An 18,972-nucleotide genomic window follows, 5' to 3' on the forward strand; every position below is an offset into this window, starting at 1 on the left:
AGTCTTTGAGGTGTTGATCAAATTCGTGAGAAAGATACTCGCCACCACGATCTGAACGGAGTGTTTTAATCTTTCTACCTAATAGGTTCTGTACCCTATTTTGGTATTCTTTGAATTTCTCAAAGGATTCACTTTTGTGCTTCATTAAGTAGACATAGCCATATCTACTCAAATCGTCCGTGAAAGTGATGAAATACCTATAGCCTTCTCGTGCGGTGATTGACATAGGACCACATACATCCGTGTGTATGAGCCCTAATAGGTCAGCAGCGCGCATTCCAACACCTTTGAAGGAAATCCGAGTCATCTTACCGATGAGACATGACTCACACGTGCCAAATGATTGAAAATCAAAGGCCGAGATAGCTCCATGTTTGATGAGCTGTTTTACGCGTTTCTCATTAATGTGTCCCATACGGCAGTGCCATAGATACGTTTGATCTTTGTCACCAACCTTTAACTTTTTATTCATTACGTGTAATATTTCATTGGTCTGATCTAAAACATAAATTCCGTTCATGGAAAGCGCCTTGCCAGTAAATCATATCGTGTAATGAGAAAATGCAAGCATTGTTTTCTATTACAAATGAAAAACCAAGTTTATCAAGCTTAAATGAAATAATGTTTTTGGAAAGACTAGGTACATAATAGCAGTCATATAATGACAACTCAAATCCGCTTGGAAGCTGGATCACATATGTCCCCTTGGAGATGGCAGCTACTCTTGCTCCATTCCCAACACGCAGGTCCACCTCACCCTTTACGAGGGGTTCGATGTTTCGGAGCCCCGGCACATGATTACACAGATGAGAACCACAACCAGTATCAAGTACCCAAGTTCCGTAACTTGCGTGGTTAATCTCAATCATATGAATAAAAGTAGAAGAGAGAGAAGACATACCAACGGGTTTAACACGACCTGCCTTTAAGTCCTCATGATAAACAGGACATGTGCGTCTCCAATGCCCGGTCTTGTGGCAATGATGGCATTCCATGTTTTCACTCTTGCTCTTTGTCATGCCCGATGAGTTGCTCGCCTCACCAGGACCACTCTTCCCGAACCCGACTTCTTGAACTTCGCCTTACCCTTGTTAGGTTTGGGAGCTTTGCCCTTACCTTTCCCTTTGTTTGACACAACGAGAACATCCTGTTTTGAGCTCCCACTGAACTTCATGTCCTTCTCGGTCTCCATACGAGAAGGGAGTGCGATTCATGGGGAGTTTTCTTCAAATCATTCATATAGTAATTCGCTCTGAATTGCGAATAACCATCGTGGAGTGAGTGAAGAATACGGTCGATAACAATATTCTCGCTGATGTTACAGTTAAAGGTCTCCAGTTTCTCGACATTCTCAATCATGCTGAGAATGTGTGGGCTAACCGGTTGGCCCTTCTGGAGTCTCGCATCAAAGAAACGAGTGGTATGCTCATAGGTCACGATTCTCGGTGCTTTCGAGAATTCCTTAGTGAGCGTGGTGAAAATCTTGTTTGCACCTTGGGCTATGTGTGGGTTAATATCCGTATACTACCCTTTAATTGCAGGACTATAACGTAAATTTAAACATGCGAATATCGTCATAAAACAAAAAAAACAATAGAAACGATAAGAAGCAAGTAACAACCTCGGGTCCTTTAAATTGCGGCGTAAAGAACAGAAATCAAAGCAGATTTCCTCCTAATCGTTGCACCCAAGACTTTGTCCGAGATATGCCCTTGTGCTAGAACAGTGTTCTCCGATTGCCTTGCAATATAGGGAGAACTGATGTGAGTTTTTGTCGAGATGAGAGATCTCAGGTTTTTCAGAGAAGAATACTCTTCAAAACCCTAAATTTTTCACTAATGACCATTCCGTTCGCATGAAGGAGGAGGCTCTCCTTTTTGTTCTCCTAATTCGGCCAAGCCGAGTCCATGGGGAGGAAATGGGCTTTTCCATTTCCTCTTCTATTTGACTCGTAGTCCGAACCCTAATGGCTAAATGTATATGACGCGGTTTTTATAAACTGTTATCGGTTATCGGAAATTAAGGCATCGCTAATAATACGGGTTAGTGAATTATTAATACGTGTCCGACAAAAAGTATTGTATAATTAATTTTAATATACATTTAATTAAATATAAATCACGTATATTTAATTTTACGAATTAACTGGTTAATTCGCCTTAGCCCATGATATTTAATCCGTATTAAATATAATATCTCAACATCACATATTTGACTAATTACTAGTCAAATAACTCGGACTAACTGGTTAGTCAATTTTGGCATCTACATGACAGTATTTTCATACCGTCACATCTCTCGAACGTATCCTATAGGTGTGACTTTTAGGGACCAGTTGATCACCGCCATCTGTATGACAATAACGTCAAACTTATCTAGCAAGCCAACCGTTATTGATAAACGTGGATCAACTGATAATAATACCAAAGTATGCCCTTTGATCCTTTTAGAGGTTTATAAGTCCTTGCACTAACTGTTAAGGACACCAACCCCAACAAGCTCCCACTTGTCCGTACAAGTGTATGTGCAATGACGTTATCCGCACTAACTGGAGGACACAAGCTCCAACAAACTCCCACTTGTCCGTACAAGTGTATGTGCGATAACCGATTCCCATATTCATTTAAAATCTCTCCCACTCAATGTAAAACAATTTGCAGATCTGGATCCGCAAAGGTCGTATTTTACAATCGATCTGTATCTAGAGTGGTTTCCCCGACTAGAGAGTAACTTAACCGATAAAACGAATCCGTATCCGAGCATGGCCATGCATTTCGATTCTGACTCCTCGAGTGGCCCCGAGAAATATCGAGTACCGATAAAGGCTGAATATTTCCTTCAACTCGACTCCTTCCGATCTAAGCACAGCATGAAATGACCCAGAAAAGCTCTACTTGGCCCCCTGTTACGGATGACCGTGAGAAAGAAACCAAAGTCACCCAAAATCTGCCGTAGTCTCAAGAGACAGTCGATAGTCAAAGATTCGACTCTTAGGATCACCATGGAAGTCCTATCCACGACCGGGCAACGAATGTTATAAAACATTTAGGACTCCACGTCGATGTCACAATGGTGTCCTACGAAATATCCGTATAAGTCGCCTCTGTGATTGGTCAGTCAACCTGTTGACTTATGGCTCGTTGAACCCACCATCAACCAACGTCACAGAATAATTGCCAGAGTTATCAGCTCATGTGGGCAATTAAGGACTAACAAGATATGATGTTTGTTCAGTTCACTTTGTGGTGTTCAAAATCGTCGTACAATTCCACATGAAAAACAAAATATATATATATAAAATATCAAAACGATGATGTCGTATAGAGTACAAAGGAGAATGAATCTGATCCATAAAAGAGTACTACAACTCAGGAACACGTTCGATTCCCATGGAATTTACGTGCCCTTCATGCTTATCTTGTCGTAATGCTTTAGTGAGAGGATCTGCTATGTTATCATCAGTAGCAATCTTTTCTATCACTACTTCCTTTTGCTCCACGTAATCCCGGATTAGATGAGCTTTCCGTTGTACATGTCATACGCGGCATAGTACTCGGACTCAGTCGTAGAATCTGCTGTAACATTTTGTTTCGAACTCTTCCAGCTGACTGCAGCGCCATTAAGAGTAAAAACGAATCCAGACTGAGATTTCGAGTCATCTCGATTCGTTTGGAAGCTAGCATCTGCGTAACCGGTTGCGCATAGCTTTTGTTCGCCTCCATAAGTCAATGCCCAATCTTTAGTCCTCCGGAGGTACTTAAGAATGTTCTTGACAGCCAACCAATGTGGTTCACCTGGTTGCTGTTGGAATCGACTTGTCATACTCAATGCATATGCCACGTCCGGACGTGTGCATATCATGGCATACATGATTGATCCTATAGCCGAAGCATAAGGAATCCGTGTCATGCGCTCCTTTTCTTCCGGTGTCTCTGGTGCCTGAGACTTGCTCAAATGCACCCCTGGAGCCATAGGAAGGAACCCCTTCTTGGAGTTAGTCATGCTGAATCTCTCTAGGACTTTGTCTATGTAAGACTCCTGACTGAGAGATAACATCCGTCGTGATCTATCTCGATAGATACGGATGCCTAGAATTCTCTGTGCCTCTCCCAGATCTTTCATCTGGAAATGGTTTTTCAACCATACTTTCACCGAAGTTAAGAGAGGTATGTCATTCCCAATCAGGAGTATGTCGTCAACATACAATATTAGGAAGACAATCTTGCTCCCACTCGACTTGATATATAGACATGGTTCCTCGACCGATCGAGTAAATCCATTTTCTTTTATCACTTGGTCGAAGCGATGATTCCAACTCCTTGATGCTTGCTTAAGTCCATAAATGGAACGCTTAAGCTTGCACACTTTCTTAGGATGTGCTGGATCGATAAAACCTTCGGGTTGTACCATGTACAACTCTTCCTCCAAAAACCCGTTTAAGAAGGCGGTTTTCACATCCATTTGCCAAATTTCATAGTCATGAAAAGCGGCGATCGCTAAGATAATCCGAATGGAACGCAGCATGACTACGGGTGCAAAAATCTCATCGTAGTGCAAACCTGGCACTTGGGTGAAACCTTTAGCAACTAGTCGTGCCTTGTAGATATCTTGCTGACCTTCCACAGAATGCTTTATCTTGTAAAGCCATTTGCATTGAAGGGGACGAACCTTAGCAGGTAAGTCAACAAGATCCCACACGTTGTTCTCATACATGGAGTCCATCTCGGATTGCATGGCCTCAAGCCATAGCTTTGAGTCGAACTTGTCATGGCACCTTTATAGGTTGCGGGTTCACTACTCGTTAAGAGTAGAACGTCATCTATGTCATGTTCCTCGACCATACCGATGTATCTGTCCGGAGGAATAGAGACTCTTCCCGACCTCCTAGGTTCCTCAGGAATATTTACCGCAGCCGGGATTGAAGGAATTGGTTCCTCCAATGGTTGCTCGGTGTTTGGTTCTGGAATCTCCGACAGGTCGAAGGTTCTATCACTCTTTGCATTCTCGAGAAATTCCTTCTCTAAGAATGTCGACCGCCGCAACAAAAAACGCGTTGTTCGGTTGGCGAATAGAAGTAATGACCACGTGTTCCTTTAGGATAACCTATAAAGTATGTCTTGACCGATCGCGGGCCGAGCTTATCCTCGTGTCTCCACTTGACATAAGCCTCGCAGCCCCAAACCCGTATAAAGGACAAGTTAGGGACCGTTCCCTTCCATAGTTCATATGGAGTCTTGTCACAGACTTTAGACGGACTTGGTTAAGTATTAGAGCGGCCGACAAAAGAGCATAACTCCATAATGAATCGGGTAAAACCGTGTGACTCATCATGGATCGAACCATATCAAGTAGTGTTCGATTTCTCCGTTCGGACACACCATTCATTTGAGGTGTTCCAGGTGGAGTTAAGCGTAGGGCAATCCCACGATCCTTTAGGTGTTGATCAAACTCGTGAGAAAGATACTCGCCACCACGATCCGAACGCAGTATTTTTATCTTTCTACCCAACAGGTTCTGTACCCTATTTTGGTATTCCTTGAATTTCTCAAAGGATTCACTTTTGTGCTTCATTAAGTAGACATAGCCATATCTACTCAAATCGTCCGTGAAAGTGATGAAATACCTATATCCTTCTCGTGCGGTGATTGACATAGGTCCACATACATCCGTGTGTATGAGTCCTAATAGGTCAGCAGCGCGCATTCCAACACCTTTGAAGGAAATCCGAGTCATCTTACCGATGAGACATGATTCACACGTGCCAAATGATTGAAAATCAAAGGCCGAGATAGCTCCATGTTTGATGAGCTGTTTTACGCGTTTCTCATTAATGTGTCCCATACGGCAGTGCCATAGATACGTTTGATCTTTGTCACCAACCTTTAACTTTTTATTCATTACGTGTAATATTTCCGTGGTCTGATCTAAAACATAAATTCCGTTCATGGAGATCGCCTTGTCAGTAAATCATATCGTGTAATGAGAAAATGCAAGCATTATTTTCTATTACAAATGAAAAACCAAGTTTATCAAGCGCAGAGACTGAAATAATGTTTTTGGAAAGACTAGGTACATAATAGCAGTCATATAATGACAACTTAAATCCGCTTGGAAGCTGGATCACATATGTCCCCTTGGAGATGGCAGCTACTCTTGCTCCATTCCCAACACGCAGGTCCACCTCACCTTTACGAGGTGTTCGATGTTTTGAGCCCCGCACATGATTACACGAGATGAGAACCACAAACAAGTATCAAGTACCCAAGTTCCGTAACTTGCGTGGTTAATCTCAATCATATGAATAAAAGTAGAAGAGAGAGAAGACATACCAACAGGTTTAACACGACCTGCCTTTAAGTCCTCATGATAAACAGGACATGTGCGTCTCCAATGCCCAGTCTTGTGGCAATGGTGGCATTCCATGTTTTCACTCTTGCTCTTTGTCATGCCTGATGAGTTGCTCGCCTCACCAGGACCACTCTTACCTGAACCCGACTTCTTGAACTTCGCCTTACCCTCGTTAGGTTTGCCGGAGCTTTGCCCTTACCTTTCCCTTTGTTTGACACAACGAGAACATCTGTTTTGAGCTCCCACTGAACTTCATGTCCTTCTCGGTGCGTACGAGAAGGGAGTGCGATTCATGCGGAGTTTTCTTCAAATCATTCATATAGTAATTCGCTCCAAATTGCGAATAACCATCGTGGAGTGAATGAAGAATACGGTCGATAACAATATTCTCGCTGATGTTACAATTAAAGGTCTCCAGTTTCTCGACATTCTCAATCATGCTGAGAATGTGTGGGCTAACCGGTTGGCCCTTTCGGAGTCTCGCATCAAAGAAGCGAGTGGTATGCTCATAGGTCACGATTCTCGGTGCTTTCGAGAATTCCTTAGTGAGCGTGGTGAAAATCTTGTTTGCACCTTGGGCTATGAAGCGTTTCGGCAAATTGGGTTCCATTGCAAAAATGAGTACGTTCTTTACCGCACTTTTGACTTCTAAAGCGAAATCGTTATACTTGTTGATTTCGTTAATTCCAACCGTGGGGCCTGGGTTTAACGGCATGGGCTCAAGCAGATATTTGAGCTTTCCGTCGCAGCGGCAAAGCATTCCGTAATGCCGCCTCCCGATCCCATGAAGTTGGATCCGTCATTCTTCAGTCGAGTAGACTGATTCATCTGACTCATGAAGATCCTAAGCCAGGACTCACGGTCCAATGTGGCACTTGGCATTGGGTTATCACTTGAACCAGCCATTTGTTGTTTAGCAGTTAAAAAAACGTGATCTACACTGAAAAAGAAAGAAAAACAGAACGAAATAAGCAACTCATCGAGGTGATTTAAGTCTATTTTAAAATTCATTTTAAACATGTAGACTCTTGCACTTGCATAATCGATCTCCCTCAAGAATGATACAAGTGATCCCAAGACTCAATTTCTGTAAATTGATAAGCCAACTGTTTAGCTAATTCTTCCGGAAGAACTCTTGGTCGATAGATTTCCGTAAATCCTATCTATAGTCCACCATAGTCACAGGATCGTACGAGTGACCAAAGTGTTGAGATAAAATAGGTCAATCAGTTCCAATTTACCCGACGTAGAAGGGGTCATAGTATGCCTACCGACGAAGAAGGGACTCATTGGAGTTTGACCTATAAAGACCGTTCTCAATTTTAGTTTATACGAGGAAGATCCCATCAACAAAATTATAATTCATTTTAAGTGAACGAATAACTAGCGTCTGTCGTGAATGAATTTATTTGGATGATGGCTTAAAACGTGTGACATGAGAATGTCAATGAAAACTAACTCGTGACCTCTATATGTGTCAGTTTTCATGCAATAAATTAGGTGGTTTGGTTTTTAGGCGGAATATGATGCATATTATCGTAGCAAAAATAAATAAAGGAATGCAAAAACGTAAATAAAAATTTCCTAGTGTGGCCTATCCTAGTAAAAGAACATAATACAACTTTGGAATCCACCGTTGGACCCGAAAAGCTTGTCTTGATGTTCCATCTTGATCCAAGTAGCGGGAGTGAGCATCTGGTCTCCATCTTTGGTCTTCTCAAAAATTACAATTAGAATCACAAAATATAAACCTATTTACATTCTAATTAAAACTGTAATTACAAGTGAAAAATCCAAAACGGAGATACAAGATCTCAAAATACAACCAAGACCGTGTTCCATCATTACGGTAACACGTTCTACTAAGGCCACACTAAGTTACAACCGCTTGTAAAATTAAATACGTAATTAAAAGGCATTCACGGCATTCATAAATTAACGATAAATAAAAATGCATCAACTAAAAACAAATTCATTCGTGACATAATTCTGTAATTATGTTAAATTTATCCAAACCACCTTTTAATGATTAAAATTCATGTGATAAAACCGCTTCTATCATTTAATTTTAATCCATTATAATCCGTCATTTTAAAGACGCTTTAAAACAACTATATGGTACGTGAGTGAACCGATTCACTATTAAGCGAGTGTACTATATCCGTATAAAGTACATATTTAAGCCATAAGAAAATTTAAATCAAAAGAAACAAATTTTCAAAGCTGTTAAAGACGAAATCCCTCGATCCAGGGACATAAGTGCTCGATCGAGGAACAGGAGGGCTCGATCGACTGAACTGCAAGTCGATCGAGAGGTATGCTAATCAGGAGGTGCTCGATCGACTAAACTGGTGGTCGATCGAGTGCCTATATCAACAAAACTACTCGATCGAGTACGAGGACAACTCGATCGAGCAGAGGGGTTTTGAAAGCAGGTCGATCGAGTACAGCAAGGACTCGATCGAGCAAAAAGTTTTGGAACAGGGTCGATCGAGTACAGCAGGGACTCGATCGAGCAAAAAATATACAGAAAAGCCACTCGATCGATTAAAAACATGGTCGATCGAGTGCAAAAATCTCTGGAAAATTCAAAACCCTCGTGAAAACAAGTTTTATGATACAAAACCAAATGCAATTTCGATCAAAAACGCATCAAAACAAATTTGACAATTTACAAAACATGACATATTGTTATAATCTCTGTATAAAACAACAATATGCAGAAAAACAAAACGAAAAAGATGAAATTACCGTGTAATACATGACACGGTTTCAAACAATTTCAGCCGTGTATACTGGGCACGGTTTTGAAGCACAAAATCATCGTTTCAAAAATCGTTTTATGAAAAACACATGAAAAATTCACGTGGCCTCGCTCTGATACCACTTGTGGGTTAATATCCGTATACTACCCTTTAATTGCAGGACTATAACGTAAATTTAAACATGCGAATATCGTCATAAAACAAAAAAAAACAATAGAAACGATAAGAAGCAAGTAACAACCTCGGGTCCTTTAAATTGCGGCGTAAAGAAAAGAAATCAAAGCAGATTTCCTCCTAATCGTTGCACCCAAGACTTTGTCCGAGATATGCCCTTGTGCTAGAACAGTGTTCTCCGATTGCCTTGCAATATAGGGAGAACTGATGTGAGTTTTTGTCGAGATGAGAGATCTCAGGTTTTTCAGAGAAGAATACTCTTCAAAACCCTAAATTTTTCACTAATGACCATTCCGTTCGCATGAAGGAGGAGGCTCTCCTTTTTGTTCTCCTAATTCGGCCAAGCCGAGTCCATGGGGAGGAAATGGGCTTTTCCATTTCCTCTTCTATTTGACTCGTAGTCCGAACCCTAATGGCTAAATGTATATGACGCGGTTTTTATAAATGTTATCGGTTATCGGAAATTAAGGCATCGCTAATAATACGGGTTAGTTGAATTATTAATACGTGTCCGACAAAACAGTATTGTATAATTAATTTTAATATACATTTAATTAAATATAAATCACGTATATTTAATTTTACGAATTAACTGGTTAATTCGCCTTAGCCCATGATATTTAATCCGTATTAAATATAATATCTCAACATCACATATTTGACTAATTACTAGTCAAATAACTCGGACTAACTGGTTAGTCAATTTTGGCATCTACATGACAGTATTTTCATACCGTCACATCTCTCGAACGTATCCTATAGGTGTGACTTTTAGGGACCAGTTGATCACCGCCATCTGTATGACAATAACGTCAAACTTATCTAGCAAGCCAACCGTTATTGATAAACGTGGATCAACTGATAATAATACCAAAGTATGCCCTTTGATCCTTTTAGAGGTTTATAAGTCCTTGCACTAACTGTTAAGGACACCAACCCCAACACTATGAAGCGTTTCTGCAAATTGGGTTCCATTGCAAAAATAAGTACGTTCTTTACCGCACCCGCTTCTAAAGCGAAATCGTTATACTTGTTGATGTCGTTAATTCCAGCCGTGGGGCCTGGGTTTAACGGCATGGGCTCAAGCAGATATTTGAGCTTTCCGTCAGCAGCGGCAGCATTCCGTAATGCCGCCTCCCAGTCCGCGAAGTTGGATCCGTCATTCTTCAGTCGAGTAGACTGATTCATCTGACTCATGAAGATCCTAAGCCAGGACTCACGGTCCAATGTGGCACTTGGCATTGGGTTATCACTTGAACCAGCCATTTGTTGTTAAGCAGTTTAAAATCGTGATCTACACTGAAAAAGAAAGAAAAACTAAACGAAATAAGCAACTCATCGAGGTGATTTAAGTCTATTTTAAAATTCATTTTAAACATGTAGACTCTTGCACTTGCATAATTGATCTCCCTCAAGAATGATACAAGTGATCACAAGACTCAATTTCTGTAAATTGATAAGCCAACTGTTTAGCTAATTCTTCCGGAAGAACTCTTGGTCGATAGATTTCAGTAAATCCTATCTATAGTCCACCATAGTCACAGGATCGTACGAGTGACCATAGTGTTGAGATAAAATAGGTCAATCGGTTCCAACTTACCCGACGTAGAAGGGGTCATAGTATGCCTACCGACGAAGAAGGGACTCATTGGAGTTTGACCTATAAAGACCGTTCTCAATTTTAGTTTATACGAGGAAGATCCCATCAACAAAATTATAATTCATTTTAAGTGAACGAATAACTAGCGTCTGTCGTGAATGAATTTATTTGGATGATGGCTTAAAACGTGTGACATGAGAATGTCAATGAAAACTAACTCGTGACCTCTATATGTGTCAGTTTTCATGCAATAAATTAGGTGGTTTGGTTTTTAGGCGGAATATGATGCATATTATCGTAGCAAAAAATAAATATAAGAATGAATGCAATACGTAAATAAAAATTTCCTAGTGTGGCCTATCCTAGTATAAGAACATAATACAACTTTGGAATCCACCGTTGGACCCGAAAAGCTTGCCTTGATGTTCCATCTTGATCCAAGTAGCGGGAGTGAGCATCCGGTCTCCATCTTTGGTCTTCTCAAAAATTACAATTAAAATTACAAAATATAAACCTATTTACATTCTAATTAAAACTGTAATTACAAGTGAAAAATCCAAAACGGAGATACAAGATCTCAAAATACAACCAAGACCGTGTTCCATCATTACGGTAACACGTTCTACTAAGGCCACACTAAGTTACAACCGCTTGTAAAATTAAATACGTAATTAAAAGGCATTCACGACATTCATAAATTAACGATGAATAAAAATGCATCAACTAAAAACAAATTCATTCGTGACATAATTCCGTAATTATGTTAAATTTATCCAAACCACCTTTTAATGATTAAAATTCATGTGATAAAACCGCTTCTATCATTTAATTTTAATCTATTATAATCCGTCATTTTAAAGACGCTTTAAAACAACTATATGGTACGTGAGTGAACCGATTCACTATTAAGCGAGTGTACTATATCCGTATAAAGTACATATTGAAGCCATAAGAAAATTTAAATCAAAAGAAACAAATTTTCAAAGTGTTAAAGATTTAAATCCCTCGATCCAGGGGACATAGTGCTCGATCGAGGGAGGGAAGAGGGCTCAATCGATCGAACCGCAAGTCGATCGAGAGGTATGCTAATCGGGAGGTGCTCGATCGACTAAGCGGTGGTCGATCGAGTACCTATATCTGCAAAACTACTCGATCGAGTACGAGGACAACTCGATCGAGCAGCAGGGTTTAGAAGGGGGTCGATCGAGTACAACTGGGACTCGATCGAGCAAAAGATTTTGAAACGGGGTCGATCGAGTACAACAGGGACTCGATCGAGCAAAAACAAGCAGAAAAAACACTCGATCGATGGAAATATTGTTCGATCGAGTACAAAAAATCTGAAAAATTCCAAACCCTCGTGAAAACATATTTTGAGACAAAATCAATTGCAAATACGATCAAAAATGCATTAAAACAAATTTGACAATTTGATAAAATATGACATATTGTTATAATCTCTGTATAAAACAACAATATGCAAAAACCAAATCGAAAAAGATGAAATTACCGTGTAATACATGACACGGTTTCAAACAATTTCGCGTGTGTATACAGGCACGGTTTTAGAAGCACAAAATCATCGTTTCAAAAATCGTTTTATGAAAAACACATGAAAAATTCACGTGGCCTCGCTCTGATACCACTTGTGGGTTAATATCCGTATACTACCCTTTAATTGCAGGACTATAACGTAAATTTAAACATGTGAATATGGTCATAAAACATAAATACAAACGAGAAACGATAAGAAACAAGTAACAACCTCGGGTCCTTTAAATTGCGGCGTAAAGAACAGAAATCAAAGCAGATTTCCTCCTAATCGTTACACCCAAGACTTTGTCCGAGATATGCCCTTGTGCTAGAACAGTGTTCTCCGATTGCCTTGCAATATAGGGAGAACTGATGTGAGTTTTGTCGAGATGAGAGATCTCAGGTTTTTCAGAGAAGAAAGCCCTTCAAAACCCTAGTTTTTCTGCAAATGAAATTGTCTAGGTCAAAAGGAGAGGGAGTCTCTCCTTTTGTTTGGTTCGGCCGGACCGAGTGCAAGCATGGGGAAGTGGGCTTCCACTTCCTCTTAATTTTAGCTCGAGGTCCAGTTCACCAAATGCTAAAATGTATATGACGGGTTTATATTATAAACTGTTATCGGTTATCGGAAATTAAGGCATCAGCTAATAATACGGGTTAGCTGAATTATTAATTCGTGTCCGACAAAGCAGTATTGTATGATTATTTTCAATATACATTTAATTAAATATAAATCGTTTATATTTAATTTTACGAATTAACTGGTTAATTCGCCTTAGCCCATGATATTTAATCCGTATTAAATATAGTATCTCAACATCACATATTTGACTAATTACTAGTCAAATGACTCGGACTAACTGGTTAGTCAAATTTGGCATCTACATGACTGTATTTTCATACTGTCACGTCTCTCAAACGTATCCTATAGGTGTGACTTTTAGGGACCAGTTGATCACCGCCATCTGTATGACAATAACGTCAAACTTATCTAGCAAGCCAACCGTTATTGATAAACGTGGATCAACTGATAATAATACCAAAGTATGCCCTTTGATCCTTTTAGAGGTTTATAAGTCCTTGCACTAACTGTTAAGGACACCAACCCCAACAAGGGAGGGATAAGTCAATTCATCCATCTCAAACAAGGTAGATAGTACCATAGACTCGAAGAATGCTCTAGTTTGATCAAGCACTCCCAACTTTCCTAAAGTCTCTTGGCAAACTAATTTGGTGGCTAAGAAAAGCTACCTCCGGATAGTCTTGGAGTTGCTCGACCTTCGGTGTTGTAGTGGCAACCCCGTCAATAGCCTCAATAGGCTCCCTTGCTTGCTCTCTTGCTTGTTCAACCACCACAAATTCCTTGGATGCTAGAAAATTTGGTCTCTTTGAATGATTTTGGGACTTTGATGCTTGAGTGTTTCCCTTGGTTCTTGCCATGTTGATTTCTCCTTTGAATTGATGTAAATAAACCTTTAGTATGCTTGAATGCCCTTCCTTTCTTCCACTTTCAATCAAATTCTCAATCAAATTGGGGATTTTCTAAATTATCCAACCCTAGAAAATTTTTGATTTATTTGGTAAGATTTTGATCTTTGAAGGTCTAAATGTTGACAATGGAGTGATTTGATTTGATTTTGAGCAAGTTTGAAACAATTGTTGATGAATTTGGTTGAGCATTGTTTGTTTTTTATGATTGGGTTGAGTGATGTAGTGAGGAAGGGTGCTGGTGTTTGTAAATGGGAAAAATAGAAATGACAAATGAAAGGAGAAATCCCATGTTTTAATTGATTAGCGGGTAGGGAGGTGCGTCCCCAGGTCAGAACAGGCGGATCATGCTTCATCGTTTTGGATTTGTTATTTGGAGACGCCCGAGCTGGCTCTGGCTCGAGCAGGCTGAACACTGGGACGCCCTTCCCGGTTCCAGCTTGAGCAAACCGCAGTGCAGTATTTGGCTTCTTTGCTCTAAACCCCACGAGCTAAGGTTAACTCGTGGGGATCCCTTTTCAGCTACTTTTGATCCTTTATTTCCCATCATTCCATCATTGGGTTGGACTCCATAGGCTTGGTTAGCCTAGGCAATTGCTTCCTCACACTTTATCATCATACACTACATATTACAAACATAATAAGCGACCATCCCTCACTTGCTCTCATGTCACAAAATTCCTATAACAAAGCATATAAGATGCAATGCAAAAATTAAATGGAATGCAAGTTAAAAGGTTAGCATATTTATAAATGGTGGTTTAGGGAGGACTCCACCAACTCTCTTTCATTTTTAGAGGTGTCAAGGGGGCAAATAACGGGCGTTGTTGATGTTGCTCATCGCCTTATAGAAGTAATCGAAGGCTTGCTCACTTTCATGGTAGTAGTATTGTGTAGACTCCGGTACATAGTTGCTTCCACTAGCGTAGGAACCCGAGTCAATGTTGTGGTGACAAGGAGCTACAAAACCTTGATTTAGGGTCATAGCGTTTCTAATGTAAGGATTAACCCATCCGTCAAACTCATTATCCCATAAACCATTTACTTCCTTTGCTTCTTCCTCTATGTTGAGTGGATTATGAGTTGGCAAGAGCAACTCCTCTTTCTTGTTGTCATGGCCAATGAGGCCTTCATTGATAGTTGTCATGATGGATGAGCTTTTCAAGCTCTCATTCATGTTATGAAATATCTCATGCTCTCCGAATAGAGCCACTTTAGTATCGTCCACATCCTTCTTCCAATTAAGCGATGTTTCCTTGCCCTTCTTGTTAGGATTTTCCTCTTTGACTTGACCATTAAATGGGTATTCTACATTATTCTTTTCACCTTCCCGACTATAATGATCAACCATAAAGCATGGTTTGTGCAAGTTAGGAGCTCTCATAGTCTTTTCAAGATTAAAGGTGATTGTTTGGTCACCAACTTCAAGTGTGAGCATCTCGTGCTTTACATCAATCACCGCTCCGGCGGTGTGTAGGAATGATCTTCCTAGAATGATTGGAATATTGGAATCTTCCTCCCTATCAACAGTAACAAAGTCCACCGGTATAAAAAACTTTTCAATCATCACAGGCACATCTTCCTCATACCCCAAGTGGTTTCCTTGTTGTTCGGTCCGTCATTTGTAGAGTCATGTTAGTGCACTTGAGTTCTCTCATTCCTAGCCTTTCACATACCGAACATGGCATGACACTCACACTTGTACCTAGATCACATAGTGCTTTGTTGATTGTGGTATCAATAATGGTAGATGGAATGGAGAAGCTTCCCGGATCTTTGAACTTAGGTGGGGAATTTCCTTAAAGTATTGCACTACTTATCTTTGTGAATGCGAAAGTTTTCAACTTCTTGATGGACTTCTTCTTGGTAAGGATGTCTTTCATGTATTTTTCATAGGCCGACAAATGGTTGATCAACTCCGTAAATGGGATGGAAACCTCTAAGTTCTTCACAATCTCCATAAATTTCCCAAGTTGCTCATCAAGCTTGGGCTTGGCTTGGCGACTTGGAAATGGAAGTCTAATCACAATAGGTTCTATTTCAACCTCTGTGGGCTTCTCTTCATTTCTCATCTATAATGATTCATTGGTAGTTGGTTCCACTACCCTATGATTTCTCCTCAATGGTTCCAACTCGTTCCTTTGTTCCATCACATCTCTTGGCTTGACACTTTCTTCAATAACATCCTCTTCAATCGGCTTCTTAGGTCCATCATATTGTGTACCACTCTTCAAGTTAATGGCATTGATGGTTTCATGCTTTCTAGGAGGATTACTTTGGGGAGGTAATTGTCCTTTTTGCCTTTTGGAACTCAAAGTGGTCAATTGTGTCATTTGTGTTTCCAACATCTTGGTATGAGCAAGGATATTGTTGATGGTAGTGTCTTTGGCTTGGCTATCTTTTTGCATTTGAGGGAAGAAGTCTGGTTAGTTCTTTCGCATTTGAAGGACCGCTTTTTGAACATCAAAAGTCTGGTCCTTAGTTTGGGTTGGTTTTGGAATCCTTGGTTTTGGTTGAAAACGGGTCTTTAAGTAGGATTTGTCATTGGAGGTGGGGTGTATCTTGGTTGAGGATTTTGAACATTTTGGCATTTATATGAGAAGTTTGGGTAAAATTTGGTGTTTTCATTGTAAAAGTTGGAGTAAGGGGTGCCATTCTTGTATGCTTGGAAAGCATTAACTTCCTCATTTGTGCCCCTACACTCTTTTTGATCATGTTCAAAAGTTCCACAATTCTCACATACACCATTTGGAATAGAAGATGTTGACACTATGGGATTGACTTGTTGATGGTGCTTAGGTGATCGAGAGGCCTCATTCATTTTGGCTATGGCCTTGTAAAATTTTAAGTTCATTGTGTCAATATGGGAGCATAACTGGGCTCCTAAATCGGCACTCAATTGTGTGACGGAGTCAACTTCATGTCTCCCTTCCCTAGTAGCTTTTCTTGGCCTACTATATTGAGAGTTGTGAACCCCCATCTCCTCTATCTTGGCCCAAGTTGATTATCATCTACCTCGGTAAATCTTACATTATAACCCATGTTGAGCACATTCCTTGGGTCTTCATACAACCCATTCCAAAATTGTTGGACTAGAAACCATTCGGTTAACCCAGGATGAGGAGAAGAGCGACATGTATCTTTGAATCTTTCCCATGCCTCACATAGAGACTCTTCATCTCTTTGCTTGAACCCGGTGATTTGGGCTCTTAACATGTTGGTTTTCTTCGGAGGGGAAAACTTCTTGTAAAAGGCAAGTGCTAACTTCTTCCATGAATTGATTCCAAGAGTGGCCTTATCTAGGATCTTCAACTATTGCTTCGCGGTTCCAATCAAGGAAAAAGGGAACAAGACCCATCAAATTTGATCTTGTATTACCCCCGTTTGGAAAATTGTATCACAATAGTCACTGTAGATACCCAGTATCAGTTGAATCCCCAACAAACACCCGATGATTATCGGACTACAATTTGCATAGGAATCGCTACGTTTGATCGACAGTTTGTATAACTATACGTCGGAAAACTCAAAACGATTTCGAAAACAAAACATTTTCAAAACTATTTAAAAGTACCTGAAGTGTTTTATGCACGTCGACGGGGTCACAATGACAGTAAATAGAGTCAAAACCGACACCGGACCAAAAACCGACTCGAAATTAAAATCCCGACTCCAACAACGCGTCAACCACAAAAAAACAAACATCACAAAACCTTCCATGCAAAGTATACACGGTATACTTGATGGTCAAGTACAACAATCATGACATGCAAAACCTAGGATAGAACAAACCATGATTCCAAATGCGTGATAGTGACAAGACCGCTCGAAAACCCGCGAACAGGCTCGCGCCTCTTCGAGTAGCCGATATGGCCACGTCGCTCAAAACACACAAAACCACACAATCTCCTATAAATACCCCTCAAATGCCACCATTTGAAGGTACGGGAGCGTCTGCCCCCTCTTTTCTCCCTTAAAATTCTAGACCTCGACTTCCCGAGTCAACAAACGACACGTCTTTTGGATAGTGCACGACCTTAAAATTGGGTGTCCGATTAAAGGGCTTCCCAATATATACCTTCACCTCTTACTCAGAAACTTTGGATAGTGGACGACCTTATCTAGGGCGAATGAGAGTCATTCTAGAGATAGGATGCTAAAGAGGGACGATTCCTTATCTTTAGTACCTATGTCAAACACCGCTTTTGCCTTGATTGACCTAGGTATAAATTGGATTCGAACGATTTCCAAGCATCCCACTATTGCTTGGTGGCGACTCTGAACATCTCAAACATCATTTCGAGACCCTTGCCGAGATGAAACTTACCGATCTAAAACGATCGGATCGAACGCATTTATTACACCGCCGAGCGTGGCTTTCCGACTGCTGCACGTTCACAGATTGGCTTGGCGTGTAGGTGAGCCTATGGCCACAATCACAAAAAGTCTCCATGTGTAGAGGAGGATCCTCACTAGGCATCCCTTCAAATTGACTTCGTTCGACTAATTGTATGAATGCGGATTTGGCAATGAAATTACCGGTCAAGTGGGGATGGTGTTTGAGTACCATTAAGTAGGTTCTCCTCAGTTGATACAGAATGAGATGAGAATTTAGGCATTGTAGGTTGATTATGTGGTTTGTTTGGTGGTTCGGTTTAAATTCGTCGTAAAAGCTACCAACCAAAACAATATTTATAACTTCACAAACTACTCTTAGTAAAGAGGTAAGTAAAGATCGAACCCCAAAGGATGGGTATTGATTTAGGATTTCAATTGCAAGTAGTGTATGTCTTAGGGTGTCACAAATTATGGGTTGACATGAGATGTAATCTAAGCTCATCAATAAGATGAATGAAAACAAAGTAAGCAAATAAAGGGGTTTATAAACAATTGATTAAAGGCACTAGGGTGTCATGGATTCATAGGGGATTCATGGAAATAGATTATACAAACATGTTCTCAAATATATGCAAGAACTTATTGTTGTGAAGGGATCGAGTTAGTGTATATCTTAAAATCCCTAGGCAGATTTAGGTCCCGGAGTCGAGTCGTCTAAACTGTACAACA

General features: G+C 40.3%; 1 pseudogene; it reads left to right on the forward strand.

Annotated features, from left to right (window-relative positions):
• Window positions 1-17,014: 17,014 nt before the first annotated feature.
• Window positions 17,015-17,113, forward strand: LOC141603948 (small nucleolar RNA R71; annotated as a pseudogene).
• The last annotated feature ends 1,859 nt before the right edge of the window (window positions 17,114-18,972 follow it).

Source organism: Silene latifolia, chromosome 9 (assembly GCF_048544455.1).
Source record: "Silene latifolia isolate original U9 population chromosome 9, ASM4854445v1, whole genome shotgun sequence".
Classification (NCBI taxonomy): Eukaryota; Viridiplantae; Streptophyta; class Magnoliopsida; order Caryophyllales; family Caryophyllaceae; genus Silene; species Silene latifolia.